The following is an 18,318-nucleotide window of genomic DNA, read 5'->3' on the forward strand; positions in this document are numbered from 1 at the left end:
ATGAAATGGTGAATGCCCCTGTGGTTTTTCTTCTTCCACAGGAAAACAGACTTAAGTTTTCTCCTGTAGAAACTCTCTCCAGTTAGTTTAGGATTTTGTTTTGGGAATGTATCTGTGTGTCACGCTTCTAAAAATTTCAAGCGTTACTTGATTTGTGTGACACACACAAAGTAAAGGTGACCTCTAGTGTTGTGTGACCTGGTGTTTGGCAGTGTTTAAAAACTAGGGGGAAGCCTAGTGCCCTGACATTTCATAGAAATTTGGTGATGTGTTAGACGCTTGATCATAGCGGGGCAGAAACTGTACCGAGTTTTTTTGGATAATACTGTTGTAGAGAGCTGAACTTGTTATAATCTAAATTTGCATAGCTCCACCCTTTTTATATTAAAGCCCAGTGCACATATTAGAATAAGAAAACCAATGGAGTAAAAATAAGCAAAACTTATTTTTTTGGTCACTTTTTTTTTTTGTGTGTGTGTGTGTAAAGGGTCTGATAGTTCATGTTTAATTTAAATCACTAAAAATATTTTATGGTACCTTGTTAAGTAACGTAACTACCATTTACTTATTGCTGACAAAAAAAAGGAAATAACCACACCCCTCAGTCTTCAAATGCCTTTTCAAAATACTCATATATCTGAAATATCACATAATCTTGATTTGATGCTAATGTTTAAGTTATACTGGGTTTCCGAGGAATGCATCAGGAGTGTAAGACATTCTGATTGTTTATGAACTACGTGATATCGCATGTATTTGACACCATCTGCATTTAATTACAGAAATTAAAAAAAAAACACTGAAAGAAGCAACTTATAAATCTTACACTTTTACTGAATCCTCTGGATATAAATCATTTGTGGGGGTGGATTTGTCTTTATGAACACGAATCCATAAAGAATTGAATGGTGCCATTCCTTGAGGTATGTAGGGCTGTTCTTGTTCATAATAAATGGTCTCAGCCTGGCCGGGTGAAATACTAGACTGGAGACAGAAGTGCCATTCTTCTTTCTATGTTTTTTCAGGGTCTTCTGTCTGTTATCAGCTATCACTTTCTCCTACTGCCAGGCTGTAAGCGGGCCCTGCTGCTATATTATCTCTTGTCTTTTTTTTTTTCCCTCTGAAATGATGTGGGTTATTGCCCTGGTATTAAGCCTGTGGACTTTGTGACAGATTCGTGCTGTCCTCAAGCTTTATTTCTGGGCTGGATTGTGAGCTGAATGGCCGAGGCTCTTAGGCCTTGATATCTTAGGAGGGGGCTTTGATATGTTTTTTTTAATTGGAAGAATTTTTATTTTTATTTATTTTTTTTAAAGATTTATTTATGCATACAAGAACTGGGGTACAGGCCAGAGGTGTGTGGGGGAGGGTGAGAGGATTCACTAGAGAGAGTGGGGAGTAGAACAGGAGGATCTACTGAGATACACTGCTGAGGGGAGCAGCAGGCAAGACAGGAGAGGTCTGCTGCGCCATGTGGGTAGCTCCCAGGCCAGCCAGGAATCGGGAATCAAACTCAAACTTGTCCTGCAGTGGCTGCCAATTGCTCGATAGCACTGTCTTTAATGCCTGCTCCACCAGGGACGCCCTAGAAGATTTTTTAAATGAAATTTTTAGAATGGTGTCTTAATTTCAGACATATTCTGGCAGTTTCTTGCTCTGCTGAGAAATTGAAGCAGTCCTTTAAAAAAGTTGAATTTTTTTATAGTGAGCCCAGATTTTTTTTTTTAGGACTATGTATGCTAGGATATTTTACCATGGAAACACTCTAGCCATAAGTAATATGGGTGATATATCCTTACTCTGGAAGCCAGAAATAACAAGTGTGACATGATATTCCTGGTAGCCATACTTGAGGCCAGATCAATCATTTCAATATTATTTTGCATACCAGCCTGTGGAGGAAGGACACAATCAAATTAGTTTGCATATAGCAGTTTAATTTAGCGTTAGAAAGAGTAGTAGTCTCTTGTCTTCTTATCTAAAGCATTGAACAGATATTCATTCTTTCATTCAGTAAACGTTTCTCAAAAGCGTAGTAAAGGGCCTGCCTCCCTGGTGGTGCAGGTGGTTGAGCACAGCACAGTGAAGCTCTCTGCAGCCTCTGCAGTGCCGGTTCGATCCCCACTGGCCAAGGAGATACCCACATGGCGCAGCAGACCTCTCCTGTCGCACCCGCTGCTCCCCTCAGCAGTGTATTTCAGTCAGTCTGCCTGTTCTGTTCCCCACTCTGTCTCTGGTGAATCCTCTTACCCTCCCACACATCTGGCCTGTATCTTGGTTCTTGTATAAATAAATAAGTCTTTAAAAAAATTAAATAAGAAAGTAAAGCACTGACCTCCTGTGCTCTGGATATACAGACTTATGAGTTCCTGGAAGGTTGTGCTGTGGGTTTCAGAGAAGTAGAGAAAGAGAAGACAAGGTAGTTTCAGTGACTACAATACAGCACTGTAGTCTCTTTACGTATTGAGCTGGAGATGGACACAGAATACTCCTGGCAGGCATTTGCAAATGCCAATTCTGCATGGGGCACCTAGAGAAGGTGACATAAAGGCTGAGTTAGTATAGTCAGGGACGAGATCATGGAGGACTGCTTGCCATCCTGAGGACTATGGAACATTTTCTGTTGGTGATTAAGGAGTGATACAGAGATGACAGTTCTCACTGCAGTCTAAAGGAATGGTTGGAGGAACACGAGGCAGGGATCAGAGACAGCGGTTTAGCAGGTGTCGGGTAAGCTTATTAGGAGAGATTGAGGACCTGACTGACAGCACGGTGGGTGGCCATAGCATGATGGAGCAAAGAGCTTGATTATACAAATGTTAATGTGGTAGACTCTGTAGGGGTAGACAACAAATTGGATGGTGGTGTGAGGTGGGTCGTGGAGGAGACGAGGCAGGTTTGAGGTGCAAGGATGAAAAAGTTCAGCTTTGGACCTCATAGCACGTGAATGTTTATAGAAAACCCTGTGGAGATGAGTGGCCACTGATTCACCACACAGAACCTGTGAGCTGGGCAAGATAGGTAGGCGGATGGATGGACGGATGGATGAATGGGTGGGTAGGTGGGTGGATGGATGGACTAATAATGTTAAATGACTTAGCAGTTTTCAGCATATAGATAGTTGTAAACAAAGGAAATCGACAGGTCTTCCAGGGCAGGTGCAGAGAGTATGAGGGGAATACAGACCTGGGGGATGCAGACTTTTAAGAGTTGGGTGGAGAAGTAGGGAGTGATAAAGGAGGAGAAGGTACAAAAAAGAGAGGCAGGAGGAGAACTAGAGAAGAGAGAGAGCTTTCTGGTTGCTGAGGGTGAAAGAATTTCAAGAAATGAGAGTTAAGGTACTAAAGTGAGGGGTATCCTGTAGTTCTGGTTTGCCCCAACTTGCTCTGTGACCTTGGACTCAAGATTTAGCTCTCCATCCTCATCTACAAAAGGAGGGTCAGAGCACCTTCTCCTTGGGGGATTTTGAGGACCCAGCGCCTGGGAAGTGGTTGGCTGGTGGTTAGGTAAATGCTAGCTGTCTTTATGAAAGCCCAGGGCACATATTAAAGGACTAGAAGATTCCTAGAGACTTGCTTTCAGGGAGTGTGACTAGAAGAGATGTATTTAAGATGAAAATCTGATCGTATTTATGGCATTTGGGGAAGAAGCCTGCAGAATACAGTTGAAAAGTTTGAAAGGAGCAGACAGCCAGGAGAAGGCATAGTAATGCTTTCAAATGCTTTTTTTCCTCAGCATTTTCTCAATCTGGATGAAGTGTTTTTTTTTTTTATTTTAGAGAAAAAAGGATAGATATGTTAAATATGTATTTTAAATATGTCTTAAAATTGGATATATATCAATATGTATATACATTGTTTGCCTTGTAAATAGTAGGCATTTTGAGAAAAGGTTTGTATCTGTGAGCTGGTTTGGGACAAATCAACTGCTGCCTGTTGCTTGTTGCAACAATTGCGTGTCAACAGTGCATTTTTTTTTTATTCATTGGTTATAAGGTTCGTTGGTGAATAATTGGTTATGAATGATATCTGTTGTTCTTTTTTAGACAAATGAGTATATCTGTTTTGCTCCATACTTGTTATTCACCACTAATCTGGTCTATAATGATAGACACGTAGTAAGTATTTGTCCAGTAAAATGAAGTTAGATGATCACTCTTTTTACTCAAGTACAGTAGGTAGGTAGTTTTCAATCTTTGATCATGTCCTTCGCCTGAAATTCTCTAGCTGCACATTTCCTTATCAGGGCCTCTCTATTTTATACCTGAATTTTGGTGTTGTGTTCACGTGCTGTATAGTGTACGGCCCTGTTCCTGCAAAGCACGGTCTTCTGTGCAAGTGCTTTTCACTGAAGGACTTTTGACAGTTCCAAGTTGAACATTCACCAACTGAACTTGCGACTTTGTACTCCCAGCACAGTGCTCCTTTCAGAGGTGACAAAGGCCAATTTGGGATTGCCTTAGATACAAGTGTCATCCCTAGGTCGGCATTTAGGGGTGCAGAGTAAAAGCAGAAGTGCTGTTTGGACTTAGGAGTAGCAGGATAGGTGGCATCGCTCAGGTTATTTCCAGCTCTAGCTGGAAATGTGTGTAGTAAAACGTTTGGATTAGATGGAAAGAGTATGTAATAGGAATAATCCAGGGAAGCTGTGTGTTTTGTTTTTAGCCTTGCACTGTCTATCTAAATTGTTGGTAATTGGGGGGAAAAAATCACTATTTTTGGTTTCATCTTGAAGGTGTCATCAGTCTTCATTGACTTGATTTAGGTAACAGAAATGTATCTGCAGATATTCTAGTTCACTAAGTAAATTTATAATATAATTCATTTGGAAAGTCTTTGTTTGACTTTGGAAGCTGATTAATGCAAAATAATGTGTAAAATTATTTTGCACTTCTAAATTCTATTTAGGAGAATTTTAATACCTGAATATTTTCAAGACACCAAGACGTAATTTTTCAGAGATTACATGGACTTTGATTTATTTAATTTAATAAGCAATAATAGGTGATGCTGGTGGTGCTGATTTTCCTCTGAGTGAAATGTTTAAGTTGAAATAATGTGTTTCCATGAATTAAAATAACAACAAAAATAGAAGTAAGTGTATAAATAAGCTGTATTTTCTGCAGCATCATGCCAGATTCATCAGTGTAAATTGAATCATACTTGCAGAATTGAAAACTTTCAAAACACTTGAAGAAAATCCGGCAAAATTGAAGTGGATTGGGGCTATTTAAATCTTTCTACTTTCCTGTATGTTTGAAATATTTTATAGTAAAAAAAAAAGACAAGGAATTTAAAGCAAATTCCACTTTAAATGTGTTAGGGGGTTCCCCATTTTGGCTCTCCTCTAGAGTGACTTTGGGTTTCCAGGTCAGCAGATCGGGTAGGACGCATTAAAGACTTAATTTCCGTTTTCTCCCTGAGTTGTACATTTTCCTTCTTTCCTTTTCCCTTGTAAATAAACCTTTTAGTAACCTTTTGTGTGTGCCTGTAGTGGAGTATTCATAAGTCCCTTTTAAGCGCATGGGTGAGGACCCACAGCCAGGAACCCGTTCAATATCGGGGCTGCTCTATAACAAATGTACTTAAAGACTTGGCTATTTAAAGCAACACCCAAGAAAATCTTTCAGTAAAAATAAACCTATTAATTTTAACATTCAGATTTTTCCAATTGACTTTAACAAACACAGGCTACCGCCACCAAAAGCTGGACACACCCCTCCACCACATTTTGAATGTAGTCACATCTACCAGGATATCTTAAACTTGAAAACGGAACATAAAAGATTCGTGGGATTCGTGGGATTCTGCACCTCTTCTTCATCATAATATCCTCATTCAGAGAGATGAGGCCCCGCAGGAGAAATTTGGTTTATACTTGGGCTGAGTGCATGGGTAGGATGCCTTCTTGCTTGGAGACCATTGCTCCCAGCCCAGCGGGGAGCACCTTGCTCCAGGCCCCTGGCCATGGTCTCCTCACCAAGAAGGCCCCACCTTGTGCTTTACATAACTTTTGCATTTGTGCTGCTGTAGCTGTGACTGCTGTACTCACTAGCCAATTGGTGGAGCCAGGGCTTGGGGGAAAAACTAGTCAAACAGGTTTGCCTGTCTCTTGGGGGGGGGGGGGGGTGAAGCTATGAAATTTGTGGATAAGGTTAGGGGTGAAAGTATTTTAAGGAATATTAATGAATGCTGATCACTGACTCTGTTTACTCCTCCTTTGGAAAATTCTTGGGAGGCCTTTGTAAGAATGCGTCTTGCCGGAACTGCAGTGAGAGTAAGGGAAGCTGGGAGCTAGAAAGAGCAGGAGGAACTGGAGTAAGCACAGGTGGAGAGAGGGGAAGGAAGAACAATAGCAGGGAAAAAACCCCAGGAGGAGAGGACACTGTTTCAGTGTCCTGTCCCTGCTTTGTGTGAGCTGGGTGTATCATAGCAGGAAATCATAATATTGACGTGAGAGTGAGTTGAATCAAAACAAACACACACCTGTGGTTTTCAACATCCCCACCTGAGAACACCCTACCTGGTCGGGGTGCATGTCAGACTTGGATGGGAAATGTTGCCTTCACTGTCTCTCATCTCATATTGGAAACGCTTCCCTTGCACAGCGCTTCAAGGTCACCTTCATGAAACCTTTCGGTAGTTTGCACATTTCTCACCCATTCCTTCCATGCTTCTGTCCTCCTTCTGTCCCTGCCCATCTTGTCCAGCAAGTCCTCAGATTTTACAGACCATAACGTGGGGGTGCAGATCTCCTAAGGAACATGTCGAGGTCACTGCAGCATTTGATTTCGGTGTTTCGTGGGGCATTTGAGCCTCTCGCCTGGGCGGCCTTGCTGGAACCTGGACGCCAGTGAAATGCCCTGCAAACAAACAGCCCCCAGTTTAGCCCCAGGACTTCTTTCCCCTCTGGCTGAGGTGTCACCCACCCTTCTGCTTCCTTTCCTGCCATTCTGAAGAACATCTTTTGTCCCTAAATCTCTGCTCTTCTCTCTTCAGTTTTACTCCGCTGGTGAAGTTATTTATGCCCATGGATTGGATGTTTATTTGCACATAGATGACCTACAGATTTCTCAGTCCGCCTCCAACTTCTTTCCTGCTCTCTCAAGACCTCAGAGTTTCTGGTCCAGGCTCACAGTGCACCCCCCTTTGCATCAGTCTTCCGGCTACACACTTGGGTGTTATTTTAAGGCCACTCTCCCCTGCATCGCCCTGTCTGGTGTGGTTTCTAATTCCGCCACGGTCGTCGTCTTGGAGACCTTGCAAACTCTGCTGTTTCCACTGCCTGCTGCTCTCTGTGTGCAGAGGCCTCCAGGACCCCGCGCCTGGGGTCTCTCTCTTTCACCCTTTCCTTGCCTTTGATCTCCCCTCTTTACCTGTCAGCTGCCCCTACCACCCACCTGCCACCTCCATGATCCCCTTTCACTGGGCCACTTGTTTCCACACAGGTCGTCAAACGTCGGCATTCTGGCTGGCTTGCAGGGCGTTTCGTTGCCCAGCTGCAGGCTGGTCACCCAGGGATTTCCTTCCACGCCCCAGTAAGGTTCCACTTATCCTCAGGAGTCTGCTGGGTCTCCCCACCAGAACTCCCTGTCTTGTGCTTCCCAAGCCTCACCCTTCGGGTTTGGGCATTCTAGTCCCCACCCAGAGTGGCGCTTCCCAGTCTCTTACTTTTCTTTGACTTTCATTTCTCTATATATGGATGATCCTTTACTGCGTCATGATGTTACTTCTCCCTCTGAGCAGACCGGCTCCCGGAGCGGGAAGTTTTCCTCTTAGTTCCCCCTGATCTCTAGGACAAACACCACATGTGAGCAGAGATCAGACATTGAAACGCATCTGAGGTGTCTCAGAAGATTGCAAGGGAAGTCATAGGTTCCTTAATTTTCTGTATGTATTTCATGCTTTTGTTCCTAATCTACGTCATTCAAATTTGAAATGCTCCCTTATTTGTTTTTAAATTAAATGTTCTCCACGGAAGCCACACAACTTACATCAACCTGTGTCATTTCAGTCACAGTACACGCGTGCGCACACCCAAGATTTGAGTCATAGAAGGTTCCTAAGATAAGTCCTCCGAATGCTTTATTATAAAATTATAATGACTTGATAAGTTTTTTTTTTCTTTTTCAATTTCTCTACGGCTTCTAATAAATGAGAGTACAGACCCAACTAATTGTGTGAAGGGCTAATAAGAGGAAATAATGATAATAATGCCAGTTAATTATATGGATTTAGTTTTTATTGTGTATTTATGTTTGACTCTAAGTACGTATGTCGTCACGAGAAAGCACTGGGAGGACAGGAGATCACGCCCATGAGGAAGGTGTGACTTCGGAAATTTGCTCATTATTCCCTCTCCCCCGTGGACCTTCTGATGTCAGCACATGTCTACACTCCAGCCCGGATAGAGTCCTTTTTTCCCTCTCTCCTCCATCAGGAAACACCGAAAGTTCCCTGGTTCTGATTTAGAGACTGTAGAGGAGCAGGTAGAGGAGTCAACCAGCAGCCTGTTGTATGAGACGGCTCTTCTGCTTTCGGACCCAAATCCAGTGTGATTTTTGTTAAATCTAGTATAAAATTTAATATAATTAAGAAAGTTTGAGAAGGCAACAACTAGGTCTTTTCAAAGACTGTGGCCTACCCAGGGATTCAAGAAAAAGTCGACTGTTACCTGGCTGATGCAGTCGTAACCTTGGCGTCTCTATGTGGTGAAGGAGAGAGATACTGGATTAGGACCCGGGCAACCAGGAGGGCGACTTCCCGCTCTGCCAATAAGTAACCATGAGTTAGCTGTGTGATGCTAGGCAACCAGGCACTGGAGACATTGTCCCTTTCTCTACAAATGACAGGGTTTGAACATGGTTATCTTTCATTTTTAAATTGGGACTCTTGATTTTTTTTAAAAGAAAATATAATTTTAAAAGATATTTGGTGTCATATCATGCCAGATACCTTAAGAACCATGTGTTGCATGGCTAATAACAGTGGCAGTGACATACAAGACTTCTCTGGACTTGCTTCAGTGGACCAAATAGCAGGTGTAAATCTCGATGCTTAGGAGGCTCCAGTTTTACCTGTGAGTATGGGATCATCCAGGAAATGCATTGTGTCTTTTTTTTTTTAAGATCCATTCATTTATGCATACAAAAACTGTGGCACAGTCCAGAGATGCGGGGGGTGAGAGGATCCACCAGAGACAGAGTGGGGAGCAGAACAGGCAGATTGACTGAAATACACTGCTGAGGGGAGCAGCAGGCGAAACAGGAGAGGTCTGCCTCGCCATATGGGTATCTCCCTGGCCGGCCGGGGTTTGAACTCATGCTGCAGAGGCTGCAGATTGCTTCCTAGTGGGGTGCTATCCCCTTGTGCCACCAGGGTGGTCCAAGAAAGGATCTTATTGATGAGACACTTCTGTTAGCCTTGTGATCCTGGTACATTTTTACAGCCTTAGGTGTCTCTAAGGAAGTAATATGCATCTGTCTCATTGTGGAAGAAATGAAAATTGGCTCTGGATGGTCCCTACTTTCACTTACCCTATTCCTTTCATTAAAATCCCCATAAAAGAGAGTTCTAAAACATCAGCGTGAGAGATTCTAAAACTTAATCAAGCCTCAGAGTTTTTCTAAGAAAGTAAATACCTCTCCAAACTTAAAGCCTTGTGCCTTCTCACTTGTAAGATTTATGAATTTTTTCTCGTTTGTTTAAGGATGAGATCAGCATCACAACAAAGAATTTCCTTGTTGTTTGCTGTTGGGATCACGTGGTGTAGACGCAGAGAGAGAACTGGTACCAATCTCCTCCTGGAGTTGCAGAGAAGAAACCTGCACTCATTCTGTGGGAGATAGGCATAGGCTCCTACATACATATATATAATTTTAAAATATGTGAGAAAGAACATACGGGATTTATTGTCACTGCTTTCTTTATAAACAAAAAAAAATTGCATTTTTAAAATTGCAAGCCTCTATCTCTGTCAGACCATGCTCAACATGGTCTCTGGGCCAGCAGCATTCGTATGCCCTGGGAATTTGTTCGCGATGCAAATTTTTGGGCCCCTCCTAGATCTCCTAGAATTGGAGACTACGGAGGTAGTCCCCAAAGCCATTGCTTTAACAGGCTGTCCAGGGACTCCTGATGCGTATGCTAAAGTTGAGAGCCAATTTTCGATTTTCTCATGTGATGAAAAAATCTCTGATTATTTTAGGGACAAAAGTATGTCCAGATTTCAAAATGCTTTTCTGGTTAACACTTTCACAATTAATTTTTGTAACCAAAATTTATGATAGTACTTATTATGTTTTATAGTATAAAGGCTTAAGAAGTTTACCAGGTAGGATTTTCACAGACTATTTTGATTTGTGAACCCCAGAATTAAAGGTTGGTCTATTATGTGACATATGGCAGTGGAGACATTGGAGAATCCTTCTATGGGATTGATAAGACATACTGGATTAGAACCGATTCACTAATTGTTATATAGATGTATTCAGGTATTCTTACTGGAGTTAAAACGTACCCCCGATACATACAAACTCCTCCACGTATTAACTACAACAAAATAACTAGGTGTTTACTTTTGTGTGTTTCCCTACAACTTTCTCTAAGTGTAACCCAGTGTTTTTAATGTTAAAATTATCTGGGGACCATTCAAGAAAGCCAAATGTGCTAAGACCCAGTCACATCTTCAGAAATTCTGACTTAGTTGGCCTAGGTTGAAGATGGCAGGTTTTCAGGATCTCTGCTTTTAGGAGCTCCCCAGGAACATGCACCCAGAGTTGGAAGCCGCTGGCTGCAGCAACTAGCAATTCCTTAGGAAGTTACACAGTAAATCCACTAGGCCCTTCCATGGTCTTTTGTGTGACTGAAAAATAATTTGATCTCCAGCTGGTTATTAGTGTTGGCTTTCATCAAGTTATCAGTCATGCTTTTTTGCTCTTTGTTTTTCCCCTTGTCTTTGCTCTACGTCCTTGCTCACTCTAGGCAGTTCAAGCACCTGCCCCTGGAGAACCATCCCCACCCCAGACATACCACATCAGGGTTTGCAGCATTTTAACAGCATCCCCATGTAAGTCTCAGTAAAGATTCTCTCTCATATAACTTATTTTTTTAAGATTTATTTATTTATGCATACAAGAACTGGGGTACAGGCCAGATGTGTGAGGGGGTGAGAGGATTCACCAGAGACAGAGCGGGGAATAGAACAGGCAGACTGAGTGAAATACACTGCTGAGGGGAGCAGCGGGCGAGTCAGGAGAGATGTGCCGTGCCATGTGGGTTTCTCCCTGGAGGGCCGGGGATCGAACCCGTGCTGCAGAGGCTGCAGACAGCCTCACAGCATGGCGCTCAACCCACTGCGTCACCAGGGAGGCCCTCTCATATAACTTTAAAATTGAGGTGAAGCTGAGGTTATTTTTTTCATTTTTTTAATTCGCATTCTTTGATCTGATCTTCAGTTTTCATGATCCCGATCATATTGGCCTCATAGAACCCCTTCTCACCCACTTTTTGGGACTTGTAAGAAATCTTCCTCAGCATGTAATTTGATATCCTCAGCTGCAGGTGAAGAAAATGAGGGGCAGGGTCTCCCCTGGTGGCCCAGTGGTTGAGTCCTGGGCTGCAAGGCTGCCTACAGCCTCTGCGGCACTGGTTTGATCCCCGGCCGGCGAGGGTCCCACATAATGCGACAGACCTCTCCTGCCGCGCCCGCTGCTCCCCTCAGCAGTGTCCTTCGGTCCTTCTGCCTGTTCTGCTCCCTGCTCTGGCTCTGGTGGGTCTTCTCACCCTCCCGCATTTCTGACTGTACCCAGTGCTTGTATAAATAAATACAATGAATCTTTAAAAAAAAATAAAGAAAATGAGGGGCAGCGAAATGACATACGTTGATGTAAATCTTAAAGGCTTCTGATTTGAAGAGCCACAGGTGCATGCCATAAACATTTTAATATTTATTGTTATCACAGCAATTTCAGTAGAGGATTGTGTGCAATGGTACTATCTTCATAACTTAACCAATTTGAAATGTGAGCTACTTGAGAAAGTATTTAGGTGACCCAAACATGACATATGTTCAAAAATCCAAAATACATTTGTTTTTATTATCTAAAGTAATATTGATAGCACTTTACCAGTATGCCGATTTTTGAAATAATTCTAATTTGTGTAATTAAGTGATAATGGGAAGGCTGAGCATGTAACAGTAAAGGGCGTGAAAACTGAAAGGAACATGTTCTTACAGACCACTAAAACTGTGTTCTTATGCTGCTGAGAGATTGCAGGAGTTTTGCATCACGACAGTTTAAAAATATTTTGGGATTATTTACTTACTTATGCAGAGTTCTTTCAGGATCTGGAGCTGGGCTTCATGATTTTCTGAATCCCTAGAACAACGGAACTTTAACTCCAGTTTTCATATTTTAGCTTCACATACCCACTGCATTAACCTCTCGTTTTCTTACCGCATGCAAGATTGAAGTTTCAGCTTTGCCTGGCAGTCCGGTGGTAGAATTGCATCAAAATCTCCAGCTGCTGCAGAATACAGAGACATACAGCAGCCAAGGGAGAGCGAGAGGGGTCAATACAGGGGCTGGGAGAGCACAAGGGACCATGGTGATGGGTCATGGGTGATGTGGTGGTGGGAGATTTATAGGGATTATGAGGCAAGAAATCAAATAATATACAACAATGAACAATGCTTTAAGAAAATGAAAAATAATTCCAGCTGCTTATTAAAAATGCAGATTTGGGAATTTCTCCCCAGGCTCCATGGTAGCCTCTCTGGCGAAGAGAGCCTGGAATCAGCATTTTTTGAGAACCATTCATTAGGTCATTGACTTCAAGGGTGGACTTTATTAAATTTAATCTCCACCAGAAGCATTCGTTGTATACATGTTAGGCACAAGGCACTAACGGGCCGTCTGCTATGTCCATCCTCATTTTCCTTCACTATTTTCTCCTTACTGCCTCCCTTCTCGCTGGTGAGCTCAGCACAGTGCCCCAGATGAGTCTGGGCCAGCGATCACTGATAAGCCAAGAGCTTTGAGTTTCTCATTACAGCTTCACCACCTGCACTGCAGATGTCAGACAAGAGATGCAGCAGATACAGGTAGTATAGGAAAGTGGTCAGCGTCGCTGGCCTGGAACACTGCAGACCAGCAGCACCTTCCTTGGCTATCTCTCCTTCAGGAAAAGGTTTTCGTGTGCTCAAAACTGAACTTTTTGAAAGGTGTAACTATTGATCCTTTCCGTATTTTTCGTTTGTTTGTTTGTTTGCATGGAAGAGCTGGGTTACAGGCTAAAGATGCGGGGGCGAGAGGATTCACCAGAGACAGAGTGGGGAGCAGAACAGGTGTATTGACTGAATACACTGCTGAGGGGAGCAGCGGGTGAGACAGGAGAGGTCTGCTGTGCCATGTAGGTCAGCTCCGTGTCCGGGAATAGAGGTCAGGCCATAGGGGTGACAGCACTGTGACTTAACCCTAGGCCACCAGGGAGGGCCCCTTTCCATATTTTGTGAATGTACTTGAAGAGCTGCTTGTGTAGTAACCTTATTTTCCTTACTGTGCCATGTTAATGTAAGGAATGTAGTAGGAATAATAGAATATTTCCCAGCAGTCTCTCAGATGATTTTGTTATTAGACCAAAATTTGTGGATTGATCAATGAATATATGAATATTGAATGGAATTTTTTTTTAATTAGGTGTGCTAGAAATTTGGACTAAAATTTTTACACGGGGAACTTTGGATTAATTTATTCTGTTCAATTTGTGATATGGGAACCTAGTTTCTTCTTTGCATTCACCATATTCCACTTGTATTTCTGTAGTTGAGCTGCGCATTTGCGCACGAGATCCTTTTTCTAAATGATTCAAAACCACTGTTTGGGAAACTAAGAGTTACCTATATTTATTCACTGCCAACAGCCAGTGAACTATTCTCCCAAAGTAGGTTTTCCACCCAGAGTGCTCTTGGGGTTATTAGAGATGCTCAGCTGTTGCCAGGTCACCCCTTCTTGTGTGTGGGAGACAGCACGAGCCCACAAGCAGCCTCCATTTCTAAATTATCTCTTCCCCCTGCCCTAACCCAAGTCCAGATGTCCCCACTTCACACTGTGCTTTCCTTGCTTTTAGTAGTTTACCGGCAAGTAGACAATCATAACTCACTTCAGAACTCAAGGCATCGCTGGTATCGGAATCATCAATGTTTCAAATCCAGGCTATTTAACACCACACAGCAAGAAGACTGAGTTTTCCCCTGGTTTGGCCACAGTTACGATATTTATTTTTCAGCCATATTTTCTTCTCTTTTCACATAGTGGCATAAAAGCGGGTTGAAAATGGCCAGGACGCACTGTTGCAGTACGTGAGGTGCTAGATCTGGCTTAGCTTTTCATCTTCCGTCCTGCTCTCCTTAACTGTACGATGGGGCAAGCTTGTTTTTTGTTTTTTTTTTTTTTTGCCTCTGAATGGTCTCTGGATAGAAAGCGAAGCCTGTAGTGGAGGAAGGTGCAGGATATATAGTACAACTGTTCACTGATGGTTTTGTCGGGATAGAGGTTCCCAGCTGTGTACTCTGGTTGAGGCAGGACTTGCACACTTTCCCAGTGATAGCTCCACATCCTTGAAGTCCCCTAGGTTCTGGGCAGACCGGGATGGGTGGTGATCCCAGAGCTGGCCACGGAGACTCAGAAAGGGAGTTCGGTGAGTTCACACGGACTGGGTGTGCGCAGGTCCTCGGTGGGGATGCAGGTGTCATTGTCACACCTTTCCTGCTTTTTCTGCTGCTGCACAATCCCCGGAGTTAATCATTGCCAGGCCCCGCCTCCCTCCAGCAGGATGGGGAAAGTGAAACCTCCCGAGGCATAAACAAGAAATTGCACATTTCGCTTTTACTCGCATCCCATTCCCCAGCTGGAACTTACCTCTTAAGTGAGGCCCTAGGGTGGCTGGGAAATGTTGCCTTTTGTCCTTCTGGCCGGGGGGCGAGCTCAAGTGGAGGATTCCGTCCCTAGGAGAGCAGCAGGGAAGGGACACCACTCTTGTCCTGCATGTGCCTGCGTGTGGCATCCAGCACGTCCCCCGCCTCTCCTGTTCCTGTGGTTTCAAGCAAAGGTAGTTTTCTCGGCCCTTTGCGCCACCGCTGTGAATATGTGAGTTAACAGAGCAAATGAAAAAAGACTCCTGGATTCAAGGAAAAGCTGTATCGAAATCTGTGCTGTGTCTTGCCTCTTCCTTTGCCCTAATCCAACACCATTACCCAGGTCTCTCCATTGGTGAGATGCAGAACTAACTTCAGTGCCTCAGCTTAAGCTGTAGATTGAGACCCTCATTCAGTAGTAAGTCAACCGATGCCATTACATATCCTTTCATTTAAAAATAATGAAACAAAAATGGGATGTTGGAGGTGCGTGCACTCCATCCAAAATCACTATTCGGGTTATTCGTTCAGTAACTCTTACCCCTCAGCCCCCATTGGTTCAAAGTAGTTATCCATTTATTTAATCTATTTTTCTTTATTGAGGTAACATTGGTTTACAATGATGTATGTGATTTAGGGGTATAGCTTCACAGCTAAATTTTTATGGGCCATATAAAGATTGCCAACTAACACTAAAATCTTTTTGGGAGCTTAAGTCATGCTAGAGGGATATAAGAAAATAAGGTTTAATAATAAAATCGATACATGTTTAGAAGCACTAGCAGTGATAGCCAATGAGTCTTTACTTTGCTGAATTTGTTTCTTACTTATTTCCTGGAGGGCATTTTCCAAGGCTTACTTCCAGAGGTGTTTTGAAGAGAAGTTAGTCTTACAATATTTCATATAATACTAAGATTGATCTCCGGTGTCTTTATGATTGATAGATATTTGCTCAAGTAAATGCAGGCCACGTAAGGCTGAATGGCAGAGAACTTAAAAGCACTAAGAATCTGGGCCTCCTTGGTGGTGCAGTGGGTTGAGCACAGCGCTATGGGGCTGTCCGCAGCCTCTGCAGCGTGGGTTCGATTCCCAGCCAGCCAGGGAGGTACCCACATGACGCAGCAGACCTCCCCTGTCTCGCCCGCTGCTCCCCTCAGCAGTGTATTTCAGTCAGTCTGCCTGTTCTGCTCCCTGCTCTGTCTCCGGTGAATCCTCTCACCCTCCCGCACCTCTGGCCTATACCTCAGTTCTTGTATAAATTAAAAAAAAAAAATGGCATTAAAAATCTCACTGGTATTTTACCCAGACTACCTAATCTTCTTTGAGGACTAAATCTTTCACTTCTTTTTTTCTAAGAAGACTGTTCACCACGTACAGTCATGATTTTTAAATTTCCCATCAACCCTTGTCTTATTTTTCCTTTAATGTGAAGACACTTTGTTAATTGTATTTTTAATGATGAACTTGAATTGCTAAGCCACTGGGATGACAGGTCGTCAAAACCTAAATTCTTCCCTCTAGTTTATGTGTTTATCATTATTTCCCCGGTGCAGTTCAGTCTCATGCCTACTTTCCTGTTCAGAGGTATTACTGAAGTAATACCAAATAGGAAAGGTCAAAGCATTCTATTAAATGGTGGACAAAGGTGATAACCTCCTCGTAAAAAAAGAAATAAATAATTCGATGGAAGTAGCATTTTAGACTAAGGCTGCCAGAAATCTCGTATGGCGTTAGACCCTGGTATTTGGGACTCCTCGTTCGAAAATGGGAGGAAAAAAAGAGGGACTCAGTCTGTTTGTCGTCTTTATAAAAATTTAGTAACTGGAATGTTCCAGGGTGCGGCTAGATGAAACAGTGACACCCGAGAAACCGACCAGCATAGCTGATCTGATTTCTGTCCGGTGTGTTATGGGATTAGTCCCTTCCTTATTTTGCAGGGGTGACATTTAAGTAAAGCGCCACCCACATACCTTTATTGTTTTGCCCAAACACACACTTGAATATGAATGTCTTCGGCATGGTTAGAGGTGGACAGTCCTATTAAACATTGCAGCTGTTTCTTGAATACAGGCACAGAGGTGTGTTTTTGATACAGCGAAGAAAATGTGGTATGATGGGAAAAATGAAATTTGTGGAGCCTGAATTTTGGGTTTTCTACAGTGCTTTGGCAGTGAATTACAGTAAGTCCAGTAGCATCTCAGCAGCCAAGAGAGGATTTGGAGTAGTTGCCGATCAGGAGGGTCTAGCTTTGGAGCAAAGGTCAGTCCAATAACTGCCAGAAGAAAGGGCACTTGTGTGACCCTTAGGAGGTGTTTACTGCCCTGGACGACGTGTGTTCTGGTGGAGATGTGGCGGGTCAGTAGCAGAGTGTGGTCATTTGGGGAGTAAGAGAGCCCAGCAAATGGAGACTGATGTATTAGCACACTTGATCCCGGAGAGGAAGAACCAGGCTTCAGCTCCAGGAGCATGTGCATTGAAGGAGTGCCTTATAGATACGATGTCCTTCTGGTAGAAAATTTAAAAATCTGGAAAAATGTAAGTAGAAAAAGAAAGAAATCACTGACAGTCAGAATGTACTACTGATCACAGTTTGGTATCCCGTTGTCATTACAGTCATTTTGTATATAGGCATGTGTATATTGCATTATATAGTTTTCGTTTTTGCTTTCTAAAAGTTATGAGCATTTTCTCCTATTAAATTCTTTGGAAATATGGTTTTGGATGGTGGCAGAATATACTGTAATTTTCTTAATCCGCCATTGCTGGCCTTCTCGTGGTTTCTGGATGGATGCCTTTTAAAAGAGTTTGAACACTATGCTATCTGATTTTCTTTGGGAAAATATTAAGGTAACAGATGGACTGAGTTTGTTTCTCAAATATACAGCCAGTTTTTAGCACTCCTTATGGTAATAAGTTGTTCTTTTCTCATCCAATCATGGTAACTCCTTCATCTTCATGTTTTTATTTATTTATTCAAGGAATTCTTACAGGTCACGTTCTTTGATCCTTTGATTTGAAGATTCTTGCACAAGTTCCACAGCTTTAATATTTACCTCATTTACTGTCTCAAGTCATTGCTGTTTCCTTTTCAAAAAATGTATTTCTTCTCCTTGCCTATTTATTCGAACAAATGAGCATGGAAATAATTGGGTAAAATTCCAAACAAAACAAGACAAACCTCCAGTGGGGTTTCTGGAGAAATTTGTTCAGTCTGTTTATAACATTAAAAAGATTGAGCTTTTTATTTATTTTATTATTTTGGATTGAGCTTCTGAGAATATTGTCTTCCATGAAAATAATAAATATGCCTATACTTTTAGTATTATTTCTCTGCATATCTTAAGAGAAAGGCTAACTATACTTGGTACAGCCAGAAACTACCTTGGTCATTTATTTCAACCC

Source organism: Talpa europaea, assembly GCF_964194135.1.
Source record: "Talpa europaea genome assembly, chromosome: 13".
Lineage (NCBI taxonomy): Eukaryota > Metazoa > Chordata > Mammalia > Eulipotyphla > Talpidae > Talpa > Talpa europaea.